This window comes from Papilio xuthus, unplaced genomic scaffold (genome assembly GCF_000836235.2).
Source record: "Papilio xuthus unplaced genomic scaffold, Pxut_1.1 DF826776.1, whole genome shotgun sequence".
In the NCBI taxonomy this organism is placed as follows: Eukaryota; Metazoa; Arthropoda; class Insecta; order Lepidoptera; family Papilionidae; genus Papilio; species Papilio xuthus.
Window position 1 is genome coordinate 843732 of NW_013531873.1, and position 17140 is coordinate 860871.

The 17140-nt window shown below is 34.6% G+C and overlaps 1 protein-coding gene across 6 annotated transcripts in view; it reads right to left on the reverse strand.

Moving 5' to 3' along the window:
• The window catches only part of hts (adducin 1-like protein hts), a 62009-nt gene extending 49887 nt beyond the window's left edge, over window positions 1-12122 (reverse strand). For 3 of the 6 annotated variants that reach the window (XM_013318917.1, XM_013318918.1, XM_013318916.1), the window contains exon 1: window positions 11851-12122. The gene's annotated coding sequence lies outside the window, so the exon portion shown is untranslated. The remainder of the gene's footprint in view (window positions 1-11850) is intronic. The other 3 variants (XM_013318922.1, XM_013318920.1, XM_013318919.1) reach the window with 1 other exon arrangement.
• Between the last annotated feature and the right edge of the window lie 5018 nt (window positions 12123-17140).

Here is a 17140-nt window from a genome sequence, read left to right on the forward strand (position 1 = left end):
CGTATACACTGAACATAATTTATATAATTAAAAAAAAAACTTACATCAAATGTATATTTACAGTTTGTTTTCTTTTAAACAAAATATCAAGTAAAGTGACATCTTACTAATATTATAAATGCGAATGTTGAGATGGATGTATGTTTGAAGGTAAATCCAAAACGGCTCAACAGATCTCGCTGAAATTTGTCATAGATGTAGAACATAGTCTGGCAGAACACATAGGCTACTAATTTTTTAATTTTCCGCGGAAGGAATCGAGGGCGATAGCTAGTTAATTATACAAATTCTTCTAAAATAAATAACAAAGCTGAGAATATGTCCAAAGTTAAGTGAGTCATTGTCCCGATAGATGACGTCCATAAGCGAGGAACTCGGGTTAGAGAGAATCCTCTATAAGCCATAGAGATATCGACTTTTTGTTATCCTGATTCAACTGTATTCGTAAATGCAATTTTAAGAGTGGTAGAACCCGCTTTAACATCTTCGCACGAATTGGCCTGGCTCGCCCGTTGAAATACCACCACCACACAAAAAACAGGCGTGAAGTTGAAGCAATTCCGCGTTTCGTCTGATGAGTGTGCGTCCCGGAGGCCTAATTTAGTCCTCTTTCCCTTCCCACCCTTTTCTTATAAGGAAAGGATGGGAAGTGGAAGTGGACTTTCCGGATGAGAGGATGCATAGAAAAAGAAAATATTTTCTTTCTGTGCATCCTCTCCTCTGTCGATTGAAGGTAGGCAACGCATATGCAATTGCATATGTCTATGGGCAACGGTCACTTCGCTATTTCAGTGATTTCAGGTGGCCACTCGCTCGTTTGCCGCCTTCTGATATAAAAAAAATGTATTTTCGGTTTATCATTGTATGACATAATTTATCCATACATCCAAATACGTAATGCATTATTTTACTTTTACTTACGACATATACTTCCTACATTCTATAAAAAAAAAACGAATATATTCCTTCCATATGCAGCAGATGCCCAAATATCAATTTCATAATAACAACAATCATTGAAAAAAATATTTCAAACTTTATTCCAATAGCAATAAGGTCTATATTAAAACAACAAAATAAATTAACCTTTGTTATAAAATGATTAAAATTTAAGCAAAAATAATTCTTAGTACTTGAGTCATAAGGTACAAAATGCTATAAAATCGAAATGCTCCGAGCTTTTTTTTCTCTCATCGCCAAAGTCAAGGACTCGCTTAACCGGTCCTTCGAAAAACTTCGTTAGAGCGAGACGGAGTTACACAATTTGAGTTGCGCGAAAGGGACACAACACTCGTTAAACTGGTTGATATTTCGTGTACTTTTCGAAGGTACTTATACAAATATTTGTTGGTCATGTTTCCTTTCGAAATATTCGAATGCATACGGAAAACAATGGATTGAAATCGGCCATCTTTTTTATCCAAATTCAAACGACAAATTCGTCGGATACCACACATTAAAATGTACAAGGTGTCTTAAAAGGTTAGGTACATAGGAAGGCGGATGATAGGGGTGGTCACAAGGGTCACCAGAAAAATAAAACAAAAATTCCCTTCTGGGTATTAAAAAAAATAAATGGCATTTTTTAAAAACTTAAAAATTTTACACCTTCTGGGGCAATTTTAATTTTCTTTAAAATCTTTGTTAGTTGTATTGTTTTTTTTTATTACATATTGATAAAGGGTTATTGACGATAACATAATAGCTTTTTTTTAAATGTAGCAATATTTGTAGGTCATTGGTTACAAAATTGCCCCAGAAGGTGTAAAAATTTTAAGTTTTTAAAAAAATGCCATTTATTTTTTTTAATACCCATAGGGAAATTTTTATTTTATTTTTCTGGTGACCCTTGTGACCACACCTATCAACCCCCTTCCTATGTACGTAACCTTTTGGGACACCCTGTATAACTACAAGTCACCCGCAATTTCTTCACCATAGTATTAATAAATAGCCTATAACATGCCCGCGTGCATCGGCTACCTTCCAGTCCAAGTCTTATAAAAGTCGGTCAAGCCGTTCTAGAGATTACCCGGCAACAACCTAACGGACACACATACAAACAAAAAATATAAAAATTACACTTTCTGTACGAAATATAATTTTTTCTTGATATTACATACAGATATACCAATTTTATTAATATATATATACAGTATAGATACAATCTTCCCGCTTAAAACCTTACATGTCGTCTACAAATCCAAGGTCAAAACTATTCAGACCGACCCATATTACACTAACTCGATATACTTGACTACCACGCATACTCCAAACGTTCTGGCTAACTGGGACAATAAGCTGACCTCCTGGATGACATCATCAAGTGGCACCCAAGGTCAGATGGATATTGCCTATAAAAACATGTTTTATACCACTGATAAAAAGCCAAATTCTACATTTTTTATTATAAGGTATTAAACGAATTTAGACATATGCAATTGCAGTTGCGTTGCCAACCTTTAATCGACGGAGAAGGGAACGCACAGAAAGATATCTACTTATCCTTTCCTTATAAGAAAACGGTGGGAAGAAAAGACTAAAATTAGATTGGCGACGCAATCATCAGACTGTATCCGTCAGCTCAGAATTAAAAAAAAAATAGTAGCCTATATGTTCTTCATCCCTGCCAAATTTCATCAAGATCCGTTAAGATTCGTATTTATAATATTAGTAAGATTGCTTCCACTTGAGGCGTGTCTTCTGTGTGTTGCAAATCAAAAACATTAAAATTTCGTTAACCTTTCAAAGAAGTTATAATACGACATAACAAAAATATTCCAAACGATACCTCAATACGATAAGATAAAATTTCTATTCCAGATAGCATTACATCGCCTGGCTATAGCATATCTTATCGTGTGCGATAACTCTACAACGTACAAGTGGCCTACAAGACACTAGGGTAAATTATCAAGAAATTACTTAAAACAATATAACAATGTCTACAAAAATACTTAGTTCATCATCATCATCATCAGCTCACTATACGTCCCCACCGAGGGGCTCGGAGCCTACCCTGACTTAAGGGTGATTAGGCCATAGGCAACCACGCTAGCCAAGTGCGGGTTGGTTGACTTCACACATATCTTTGAATTACTTCTCAGATATGTGCAGCATCACGATGTTTTCCTTCACCGTAAGAACGTCAGATAAATGTACATATGTAAATCGGAAATGGAAAAACACATTGGTACATGGCGGGATTCGAACCCAGGACCTGCAGATTGCAAGTCAAGCGCTTGAACACTGAGCCACCGACGCTCTCAAAAAATACTTAGTTAATTCTAAGAAATTGTTTAAAATAGTGATTAATTCGAGATGGATACAAAGTGGAAATTATTAAAACAATCGAAAACATATCTATAATTTTGTCATCTTACTAATATTATGAATGCGAATGTTTGGATGGATGTATATAGGGATGTTTGATAACGGTATAAATGTAAAACATAGTCTGGAAGAACTCATGGAATACTAAAGCTAGTCTTACTAATATTAGAAATACGAATGTTTACTTTTATCTTTGTTAGAAGGTATCTCCATAACGGGTGGATGGATCTCACTGAAATCTGACATAGATGCAACACACAGCCTGAAAGAACACCTGGACTACCTGTGATTCCGGAATTCACGATTACCGATTCGTTTGAATCATTATTCGAAACTTCGCGACGACACAACAGATCTAATTGTAATATTAAGTCAGGGGTTACGTTAGTTTACACTAGTCCCTCAAACCTTTCAGCTTGAAGGATCACAGAGAGCTAGTAGCTGATAATCCAAGATACCGTTACATAAGCCAGACACAGATAAAACGAGAATCATTGCAAGAGACGCTCCTGCCGACCGGTTATAAGCCAATCGTGTAGTATTAGCTAAGCTATTCTATAGCTATAAAATAATTTAAAGTTGATTTTGAGACTTTATTAGTGGCGAATAAATTTCAATCGATATTTAATAAACACTATGCTCACCTATTAACAAATTAAAAAAAATCTACATCTTACTAATATTATAAATCCGAATGTTTGAATGGATGCTTGGTATTAGGTATCTCCAGAACAGCTGCATTGATCTAGCTGAAATTTAGCTCATATGTAGAACATAGTCTGGAAGAAAACCGTACTATTACGTTCTTTTATTCTACGCGGACGGAGTCTCAACCTTCTATTAATAACATACATATTTAAGCTCCGGAAACATTTAAAAAAGCTTCAAAATATCGCTATCGCCTATCCTGTTGTGTACTACACATCTTACAACCGGTTGCACCGGTCGAACGAGTGCAAAATGGCAGAACCATAAGTTTTAAAATTTTTAACGTTTACGCAACACGAACGCAGTCATGTCTGGCAAAAACTTCTTACCACGTAACATTATCGAATACTAGCTGTCGCCAGCGACTCCGGCCATGCGTCAAAAAAAATTCTGACTATGTGTTCCACATTATGTTCTACATCTATGCCAAGTTACAGCGAGATCCATTCAGCTGTTTTTTTTTATATCATAAGGTGGCAAACGAGTGAGCGGCCACCTGAAATCACTGAAATAGCGAAGTGACCGTTGCCCATAGACACACGCAATTGCACATGCGTTGCCTACCTTTAATCGACGGTGGAGAGGATGCACAGAAAGAAAATATTTTCTCTTCCTATGCATCCTGTCATCCGGAAAGTTCACTTCCACTTCCCATCCTTTCCTTATAAGAAAAGGGGTGGGAAGTGAAAGAGACTGTAGTTGGAATAGCTTCCACTTGACATGTGTCTTCTGTGTGGTCGTGGTATTTCACCGGGACAATTCGTGTGAAGATGTTGAAGCGGGCTCTACCACTGTTAAAACTTAAATAAAATTTGACTAAATCTTTACTTTGAACATAACTTTGTAAATTCTCGCCTTAGTTATAGCAATTATGTACTTGCTATATTACTAAAATAGAAACGCCTACTCTTTACCCCCATTTCTAATATTTGGTAAACAAATGTCGGTTATAAATAAGGTTGCCAAAAACCAAAGAAATCAAATTAATTTTCGACCATTTTTTGGACCGAAAAAAAACAAGACATTGACTAGAGAATTAACTATTGTATTTCTTAATGAATAATTACAGTTCAAGCTTTATTTTAAAATTTATTATTTTTGGCAACCCTAGCACCACAGACCCACCATAGTATTTGGCAGTTTGCCAGACAGCGTGGGTTTAAGACGGTAATTGTGGTAGGAAATTGTTAAGAGGTTTAAAATCAACTTTATAAAATGTTAACTATCTTACCGTGGGTTTCTAAGACCGACATCTCCATTTAAAAATACTGTTATCTCTGGTTTGTAAAAAATAATGACAGGGATGACGATATGTTTATAGATATTTTAGTCTCAGAAACCAAATATTCATCACCATCAGCTCAATATAAGTCCCCACCGAGGGGCTCGGAGCCTACCTTAAGTTAAGGGTGATTAGGCCATATTCAACCACGCTGGCCCAATACGGGTTGGTTGACTTCACATATATCTTTGAATTTCTTCTTAGATATGTGCAGCATCGCGATGTTTTCCTACACCGTAAGAACGTCGAATAAATGTACAGATGTAAATCGGAAATCGAAAACACATTGGTACGTGAAGGGATTCGAACCCAGGACCTGCAGATTGCAAGTCAAGTGCTTGACCCCTGAGCCACCGACGCTCCAACCAACGATTACTACTAATCTGATGATTCGTTTCTTTAATATGAAAATACACCCTTCCTAAAAATTTCTAAACCATAAATATCCCTCAACAAAATCTCTAAAGATTTTAATCCGTAAGAAAAAATCCCCGCCCCGTTGTATTTCTTAACGTTCGATATTCAAATTTGACTTTTCAATGGGCACAGATAAAAAATCATTGATCGTCAATCACGTTGACAGTTATACAGACGACGTGCAGCAGAAAAAATATTGAATACTTTATGGATTCACAGATCGATGACCCTTGTTGACGGAACGAGGCAGTTTTTTGTAAACGATATTCAGATTAAAAAACAAAGATAAATCAAGATTTTTCAATTAATTTAAATGACTAAAATTGAATTTTATACGCGTATAATGCCATGACTAATTTTATATCATTAAAAAAATATTTTAAAAAAAGCTTTTATTATGTGCTTCTTAATTAGAACAACAGCCGGAGGCCTAAATTAGTCCTCTTCCCCTTCCCACCCTTTTTTTATAAGGAAAGGATGGGAAGTGGAAGTGATTTTCCGGATGAGAGGATGCATGGGCAGGAAAAATCTCTCTTTCTGTGCATCCGTCAATTAAAGGTAGGCGACGCTTATGCAAATGCGTATGTCTATGGGCAACGGTCACTTTACAATTTCAGCGATTTCAGGTGACCGATCGCTCGTTTGCCACCTTATGAAATAAAAAAAAATTAAAAACAAACTTTTCCTCAAGACGATTCAAAACGAGTCCAAACTCGATTATGCTTATGTGATTTCATTGCGATATTCTTATGACCTTCCAGTTCCATCATCAGATAAGCACCATGTCATCATTATATTGCCCTGTCACGCGATTTACATATGTATGCAAGATTTCAATAAAATCAGTAAACCTGGAAGTGAATCAAATATAATTAGCAAGATTTGAGAAACAAATTAAAAAAAATAATTATTTTCTACATATTTTTTGTTGTAAGGAAAATGTAGGTAAACTACTGGACTCAGGATTTTTTTTGAATTCTTCACCGGGCTTGTGGTGGCGGAGCGCAGATGGTACTTAGCCTAAACCTCGTTTAAGAGTAACTAAGCACGAAGCCTCCCCTAGGAACCTCGCCTCGGGCCGTTACTTCGTTATTATTACCGAATCGGAACTCAGGATAGGAATCTACACTAATAGTAATTTTAATTGATCATTACAAGTAAATTGATTACGATAGAAAGTATTTCTTAATTAAATACGTAAGTTTTTAATAACACAAAACCAAAAAAAATAATTGCAAACTCGTAATTTAAATTTTATTTCGAATATCAAACATGCAATAAAAGCTAATTATTTCTAGATATACTGCGATAACCTAAATAAAAAAGTAGATAATAAATTTATTAGCGAAACAAAGAAACAGTTTTGTAAACGATTAAATAAAACCACGACTGAGTTAGATTGCAATATAATATACTCATAGCTTAATACTAATACAAACTCACGCCTGTAACCCAGAGGTGTAGGCAGAGACCACTGATCTCCATTTAGCATGGCCAAACGAATCTCAACAATCAAATTTGCGGTATCGGGAGACGGAAGGAGACAGGTGGCGTTGCCACCTTTTACTCCCGGGAATTTGTATCTTTTTCAAAATTTCTTTTGCCGATATGTACAGCATCACGATGTTTTCATTCACCGTAAGAAACTTCAGATAAATGTTCATATGTAAATGTAAAAACACATTGGTATAATGCCGCTAGAACTAAATAAATAACAGCGGTAGAGCGAGCTTTAACACCTTCACACGAATTGGCCCGGCTCGCCCGGTGAAATACCACGACCACACTGAAGACAGGCGTGAAGTGGAAGCAATTCCGCGTACAATTTGATGAGTGCGCAACCCGGAGGCCTAAAATTAGCCCTCTTTCCCTTGGAAGTTTCCTAGACGTGAAAGTGGACTTTTCAGCTGAGGCGATGCATAGGAAAATATTTTCTTCCTGTGCACCCCCTCTCATCTCTAAACAGATGCGTTTGTGGTATAGCATAAATTTTACATTGTCTATGGTTCAGTGTTGCTAGTTCAATTTACAATTATGTACATTATGCGCTGATTCAGTTACATTATACCTATTTACATGACATAGATAAAGTTACACATTTTAACGGCCGGTTGGTCAGATTAGGTTGAAATAGTATACCCAGGTGACGTGATATAGTTTAAATTACATTCAAGTAACAATGCGTCATATCTGTCCCTTAAACGATAACTATTTTAGCTCTACTGGGTAATTCCTTAATACCATGCCTTTAAGGATGAGGGTAACAAGGTTTTATGAGTGTGTAATCCGCAGACTTGTGGCACCCCTATCCAGTGTATTGCGCGGTCGCCCAATGCACCCTACACTACAATAATCCGGTATTTAATCATCATAGACTCATTATAAGGCCCCACTGAAAGCTCAGAACCTACCCTAAGTTAGTAGCAACTAGGCCATAGTCAATCACACTGGCTCACTGCGGGATGGTGTCGAATGACGTGACAAAAATAATGAAACAAACACATTTTATTATCTATTTTAGTAAGAGAATTTGATTTATTATAATATATTTTGTAAAATTTGTAGCCTATCGATCGCTGTGTCACTTCATCCAGTTCCGCAGACATTTATAATATTAGTAGTGTTTGAGTTAATTATTATTATTTAACCCTCAAAATTCAAGCCTAACTACAGAAGGTAAAAACAAAAACTATATTAAAACTTCAAAGCTAGTGAATCAATTTTATAATAGTCTTTAACCATTCATGATTATATTAAAGAAATCCGAGACATTTTATAAAAACTAACTTCAATTGTTAGTCAAGTATTTCAATAATAAAAACTTCACAGCATGATACTTTCCGTGCTCTTTATTTCGACTATTATTAGTTAAACACACAAAAAAATAGGATTTAGTAACAGACTAGCTGTAGCCCGCACATAATAAAAAAAAATAATAAAAAAAAATTAAAGTAGCCTATGTGTTCTTCCAGACTATGTTCTACATATCAACTACAGGGAGATCCATGCAGCCATTCTGGATATACCTTCTAACAAACATCCATCTAAGTAAACATTTGCATTTATAATATTAGTAAGATTTCTACGCTAAGAAGCAAGCAACCTATAACTTTTAGTCAAAAACATTTTACTACCACTTTCACAATTGGTATTGAGTCATCAAAGGTCATATTGGCAGAGGAAGTACAATGAGGTAATATCCTTTCTGAGCATCCCTTCTCTATGAATTAAACATAAACACTTCTAAAAATGCAAATGTCTCTTTTTTTATAGGAGAAGGGGGCAAACGAGCAACGAATCGCCTGAAATTATTTGATCCGACGCACATGGACATCCGCAACGCCAGATGAACCGCAGATGGAAGGTATAGACTCGTTTCTTGAAGGCCCCTAAGTCATAACTCTGGACAGCAGTCTGCCAAATGCTTGTTTGCCAACTTTACTGTATCACAACTCCTACCATTCATACTAATACAAACACTTAGTCAGCATTACAAAGTATGTATTTGTGAAGATTCATATTTCATTAAATTCAAATGCAACAATTTTAAATACCTAAAGCACATAACAAATGATTACTAGCTGACGACTGCAACTCCGTCCGCATGAAATTAAAAAACAACTTAGTAGCCAATCACAATCAATTAAGTCATTCTGGATATATATATATATATATATATTATATCAGAAGGTGAAACAAACGACCGAGCGGCCACCTGAAATCGTCGAAACAGCGAAGCGACCGATGCCCATAGACATACGCAACCGCATACGCGTTGCCTACATTTAATCGATGGAGGAGAGGATGCACAGAAAGAAAATATTTTCCCCTTCCATCCGGAAAGCTCACTTCCACCTCCTATCCCTTCCCTATAAGAAATATATAATAAGAAAAGGGTGGGAAGGGAAAGAGGACTAAATTAGGCCTCCGGGACACACACTCATCAGACGAAACGCGGAATTTCTTCAACTTCACGCCTGTTTTCTGTGTGGTGGTGGTATTTCACCGGGCGAACCTGGCCAATTCGTGCAAAGCTGTTAAAGTGGGTTCTACCACTCTTAAAAACATACATAAAAACATTCACACTTATATTAGTAACATAAATAACAATATTCCAAAATACATTATCTTACAAGAACAATTGAAAAGCTTCAATTAAATTTTACAGTACAAACAAGTTTTCACATCAAAATATTAAGTCTAAGGAGAGTGAGCTGATTTACACATGTCCTATTTTAAATATGCAAAAAACCACATTGCCCATAATAATACTCGCATGCTGATAAATTGAACAGTACATAAATTATTCAACTGTATGTCTAACAAGTCAATCAACAGAGCGTCGGTGGCTCAGGGGTCAAGCACTTGACTTGCAATCTGCAGGTCCGGGTTCGAATCCCGCCATGTACCAATGTGTTTTTCCATTTCCTATTTACATATGTACATTTATTCGACGTTCTGACGGTGAAGGAAAACATTGTGATGCAATCTGCACATATCTGAGGAGAAATTCAAAGATATGTGTGGAGTCAACCAACCCGCATTGGGCCAGTGTGGTTTGCGTGGCCTAGTCACCCTTGATTTAGGGTAGGATCAGAGACCCTCGTTGGGAATGTATAGCGATGATGATGTCTATCAATAGTACAAATTGATTGGTGAATAATTATTCACTTTATTACTATCTTACTAGCTGTTGCCTATGACTCCATCTGGATTAAAAAAAAAAGATAATTGCTTATTATCTGATTTAATCTTACTAATATTATAAATGTGAATTAGGATGGACAGATACTTGTTTGAAGATATCTCCAGAACTCAACAGATCTCTCTAAACTAACACCCCATTTTTATTTTTAGTTCTCTAAATCTAATTGTTTAGAATTTCTTGTGACATTAATATAAAATAATTTACGAAAGGCTTCACTGCCATTTAAACACTCAGACTGTAGGACCTGCATGGGTTTTGAATGTTGGTGCCACCACCAGAGTTAGATTGAAACATTTTCCAATAAGACCTCAATCAAATTACCAAGAGTTAGATCATAGACAAAAATTAAGTTTTTTTTTATTTTTATTTCAATAGTTTTAAATGATAGTGGTATTATAAAATATATATTCATATATAATTTGTGTCATTAAAAATGAGACATGATTAATTTATCTTGTAATGTCATATTTAGTAAAGTAATCAACAATTATTTATATATTTTTATCAAAGACTTAATTATATCTTGTATGTTTATCAATGTATTTGCTTAAAACTTCATAGATATGCCATACATATATTTATATTACATAATCATATTATTTACTTTAAAATATTGTAGAATAATCATATTTATTATGTGAAAAAATAAAAGTGGCATAATGTGTGACTTATTTTTGCTTTATCCATAAAAAAAAATAAAAAAAGTTTGTATTCACTTTGACCTGAGATCGTAATAATCGACAATAAAGCGCAAATCGTAAATGAAACACCGATTAAAGAAACTCGATAAGTGCTCCAACGATGTATAAATTGCTAATTGATGCTGAAATCTCGCACCGAAACGGTTAAAAACTATTAAATCTTTTACCATCATTGTAATTGTGTACCCGTTTTGTACCAAGCGAGCGCACGATTAACCGACCGAGGAAAGGTGAACACCATTTTATTCCCCTGCAATACGGAACTGTGACTCATATTATTTCGCCGGGTAACATCCGCGCCCTGGTGACATCATCTCTGTAGTCAGATAAAATGTAATTGATTTCAAGTCACGCCCAAATTCAATGAATATAGACAAAAAAACTTATGTAAATTTTAAATACTCATTCATTCATAATTGAACCGAATTACAGTAAATTTACATTTTTAGAAAAAATAGCGTAAACATCGGAAATAGGCAAAAGGTAGGAGGAACGTCAAAATAGTGTAATAGCCGCGTAAATAGCAGCGCCAGAAATACGGCGTCTCGATGCGTGCAGGGCTAAAAAAAACGACCCAATTTGATCTATGGACGGCTGACACACCCAAAGTCGAAAAATGTGTAAAGTGCACATACACCATTTTTCAATATTATCTTATTAGATTATTAATATTTATCTATGTTAAGTAACTTAATACTTACCGGCAGGCGACTCCTGACAAGATATGCCGATTTTCCGTCACCGAGATATCACTTCACCAGTAAATGCGAAGCGGTTTAACTCACACTAAGCACACGAACAACATAATACAGCGTTTATTTTACACGCACAGAACGTCCCTTGTTACGTTTTAATGCACTAGCACCACCAACATTACGCTGAAACGCTCAAATTCTTATTCGTTCGAATAAAAAGGGAACCGTCTACTCGCGACCACTTCTGTAAATCGATGTCAAAATTTCGTTTTTGCGCCACAACTCGTAGTGGCGCTGCGCTACCTGAGTAGTTACATTTTAGGCCACCAGATGGCTTTGATGTAAGTAATGTTGCCATCAACATCAAATTACCACAATTTCGTGGACCAAGAAAACATTAACCTTTGAGCGTTGAAGCTTCATCGTTGTTTTGAAACGAAATATCACATGCAATAGGTGCATTATTTTTTTGTTTACATATGTGTTAGATTTATTCATGATTGCTCGGACGTGTAGACTTAGGATTTTGTACGTAAATCAAAAAGCAAATTTTAACTTTTTCTTATTAAGTAAAATAAATTAAACTTCAACTAAAGAAGCTTTCACTATGGATAACTTATATCTTAACGGTAAAGAGATTAATAGTTTGTTAAATTTCATACATATTGCAATCACTTTTGTATTAAAAAACTGGGCAATTCATATCTTTAAGTGCGACAACATTTAATAAATGCTATGTTTCGTGTTACGCATGTGTCTAATTTATGCCTCTTTCAAAAATACCAGTTTTCTCAAAAACACGCGACCAAATTATTTGAAAATAAATTGAAATATTTAATGTCACATATTTAGTTTTAATAATAAAAGAAAAAATACACTTTCTTAATCAATTAATTATTAAACGTTTAAAAAGGACAAATTATAGAACGGAACGCAAAAAACCGTTCGTTGCATTATGTCAAAAGAATGCAATTATTTCCAAAATGGCGTACGTTTAGGTTGTGTGTTACTGTTTTCTTTTTATTTTATTTTTAAGAAAAAATTATTCAAGACAAAGGTAATTATCATGTCCCACACTTCTATACCTCTAGATGTAAATAAAAAGATATCATGATTTATGTTACTTTATCACTACAGCATGGGCCGGTCGCCAAGTCCGCGGCGGCGTGATGATCGAAGAGACAGAAGGGAACGGGACCGAGATAGAGACCGCGAGAGGAGAAGACCGAGGACCCGGTCTCGATCCCGGTCTTTAGAGAGAAGACGTCGTTCTCCAGAGCGTCGGAGATCACCTTCGCCTAGAAGGCGACGATCCCGCTCCAATTCTCCATTACCCACTACCTCATTCGCTCCTAAACCGAAAAAGACTTTCGGTGAGCGACCAATCGTCACGCCCGCGGACTTGGAGGGAAAGTCGCCTGAAGAGCAAGAGATGTTAAAAGTTATGGGTTTTTGTGGCTTTGATTCAACTAAAGGTAAGAAAGTGGAAGATAACGTTGAAGGTGAGGTTCATGTTGTTTTAAAACGTAAATATAGACAGTACATGAATAGAAAAGGTGGGTTCAACCGGCCGCTAGACTTTGTCGCGTAACAGTGACGCACGAGCTGACTAGCCGACCTCCAGGGTCTTAATGCTATTGTTGTAAATTTAGCATCTATTTTGTGATATTCACATCTAGATCCCTTGTGGAATACATCACATGGTTATTTATTAATTAAAAATGAACTACAAAATATCCAATAAGATGCTTATACCCAACTAACCTATCACAGTAACTTACAAGTACAAAGATTGTTTTTTTGTTAAGAAAATTCAACAATTTCTAATAAAATTTTGATAGTTTTTCAAATACTTTTATGCATAAAACAGACCATACATAAGGAGAGCACTTTAATTAATTTTTAATTTACAATTCTGATTGCAAATTATAAAAAAAATACTAAAACATTCAACTTATAAATTGCCAAACTGGCATAATGGTTCATTTTCTTTTGATTTTAATTTAAAAAAAATTAAGGAGTTTTTTTTTTAAATAACCATGTAATGTTTTCACAGAGGACAGGATCTTTGGAAGTTTTTTACTTAGATGTTAAGTGTTATACAATTTTGTTTTTCCACAATTTTTTATGAAAATTGTAATCTGCCTGTGACTGTTATACTTTAAATATTTTACTAAAGAAAAAGTATTTATTACTTATAAATGAAATTTAAATAATATCTATATATATAAAAGAAACTGATGTTAGTTACACTATTTATAACTCAAGAACGGCTTTACCGATATGCCTGAAAATTGGCGAGGAGCTTAGAGTCTGGAGATGGACATAGGATACTATTTATTCATTTTTTTTCTTTGAATTAATGCCTTGAAGAGCTGCTTTTTATTTAACTTACTAATATTATGAAAGCGAATGTTTAGATGGATGGGTGGGGTACACTAGTTAAGTTTTTTTATATATCCACGTGGACGGAGTCGTGGGCGACAGCTAGATTATAGTAAAAAGAAATTTTTTTTAAGATGTTCAGTACTATCAACTAGTGTGAAAAGTCAATTTTCCTATCAGTAAAATCATTGCAGCATAGAAAGTGTTTTCTTATAGTAAAAATATTTTTAATGTACAGCCTAGTCTCGTGGATTCAACAATATTTAAGTAACTTCATGAAGAAATAAGATTTTAAAATCACACAACATTTTATCATAAATTTATCAATTTATTTTGGATTTAAAAAACATTACTACACTGCAGCAATTCAAAGTTTAACCTCCGAAGCAAGAGATGAAAGATTCCTTTTGTTTAATTTCATTCTTAATTATATATCTTATTTAAAGGCAATTTATCTACAATTATTTTTAAAGTATTACAGTCACAGTTTTCACATAACACCGCGGAACTGTCAAATAGTCTGGTTATTTCTAGAACTTTCTAGTATCTAAAACACTACTAGTCATTGTTTGTTGAAGATTGTTGAAGACATGCAATTCACTTCAAAATTAATCCAAAAACCACAGATTTAAGTTGAAAATGAAATACAGTTCTGCGGTTACTAGTTAAGTTAGTTATAAGTCCGTTAACTCAGTCCCCGCGCGCAGCTCCGGCCCGCGCGGGTCCAGTCCAGCGCTCCGCGCACCAAGAAGCTTGGTGTTGTGTGCTCGGGAACGACAACTCTTTAGTCACCATATCTTGTTCATTACATGTACATCACTGGATCTACACTAGCTAGGAATTCTTCATAAGAACTTAACAGTCTCCCAGCAAATCCCTTTTTATATTTGCTGGTGAACTCTGATAAGTCTAAAGCCTTGTATACATTGCCAAATGGTGTACACAGACATTGCCAGGCAATGTATTGTTGTATACAGACATTGCCGGACAATGTATTTTACATGGTTATTGCTAGACGGTGTAATTCATATACATTGTTACAGTATCCATTAATAGTGTAGATCCCGTCTTGTTTGTTAATAAATATATTTTTTCTTGTTACAATTTTTATACACAATTTTTTGTCTAATGGCAAGATATTGGTGGTTGTTTTATAAGACTGAAGTTGCTCATTCCCTGTATTGCCGTTGCCCGCGCGTCGTGTCCACACTCATGTCATAGCAATAGCCTTAATAAAGAGTTATTTATACACATTTACACAATACACCCCCCATACCCTTTATCCTCCATAATGTACAATAGATAAAGCCTGACGGATCAGAGTGTTATGTTTTTAATACAATTGTCTTGTTAAAGGAAGCCCTTCACTTTAAAAAAAATCTCTAAATTAATACAATCCAAGTCATCTTGCATGTTCCAAAAGGTTTATGGAATTTAAAAAAGAAATGGTACACTATACAAGTGTCATTTTATGTTTTTGTTTTGTCTGAATTTTAATATTAAACTGATAATTTAGTAAATTAGTTTAGTTAAACGTGTACTTTTTAGTTTTTTGTTGAAATTGTTCTTGAAATAGTTTAATAGTAAAATTAAATTTACTTATTAAGTTACACATTTTGTATATATTATGTATACATTGAATACAATGGCAAGAATTGTATACCTTTAAGAATACATATATTGCCAACATTGCACTCTGACACGTTAGTCTCCATAGCCCATATATAATATACACTGGTTGCTACAAATGTGATATTTTTTTAATACTAATGTATATTGCACCCACGTCGCGCGGGGGGAGTGAGCAGCAATGAAAATGTCTCACCAAAGCACACAATGCCCAGTTTGTCACAACATCCGCTATCCAGAATGAATCCGGGTAATCTATAAAGTTATCTGTCACGTGAATTTAAAAAAAAGTACCCACAATATCTTTAAAAAAAACCTGTAAAAAATATAACAGGTTCTTAAGGATGTCCAATACACAATCCTTGATACGGTTCACAAAATTTAAATAAACATTGGATAACCTTGTCATTTCAAACATAACCTACAAAGTTTAAATGAAAATGGCGCCAATTTTGACATCTGGCGTATGATTTTTTTTTCAATTAAAAACTGAACACCGATAATATTTTATTCTGACATCTAACTGTGGGTTTCTGATAGCAAAATGTATTAAAATATATCGTCATCTTTGGAAAAAATCAGAGAAAAATATGTTTACGAGTATTTTGGTTTCAGAAACTCGCGATAAGTTTATTTTGTATTCAATTGAAAATACATTTATTTTTTTTGTTTAATTTTTGAAATGATTCATTCCCACTGTATATACCACAGTTTTCGCTATTTTGATAATAGAAAAATTATAATAAAAAAAATGTAAATTTTCTGGCACTTAGGTTACTTTTTCTTTCATACATAAAATGAAATTAAATTTGTATAAAAAAAATCCTTGGAATTTTGTTTGTATATTTTATATTAAAAATAATAATGTAAAAAGATTCTCGGTTTAGAAGTTTTTGTAACATTTTTTGTAAAAAAAAAACTATTGTAAGATGTATGAAGAGTTTTTTGATTAATCGATAAGCCTTATTTTGTTTAAAAGAAATTTCGTACAATAAAATCGGCTAAACACTGACGTATATTCGTCCGGTGACACCGACTAGTTTCGAGCCCATCGGAGGCCTTTCATCAGGGTGAGTGGGACTGGTAATGGACCACCAGCTCACTCACTACACACTAGTCGGTGCCATCGGACGAATATACGTCAGTGTTTAGCCGTTTTTATATAAGTTTATTATAACGTCTCACGAAAGTTTGAACTTAAAAAAATGGAAATAATAAAATTCATCTCAAATCAATTTTTATGTAAACAAAGGAGTTGTTAATTACAAATTTTCTGTTTTCA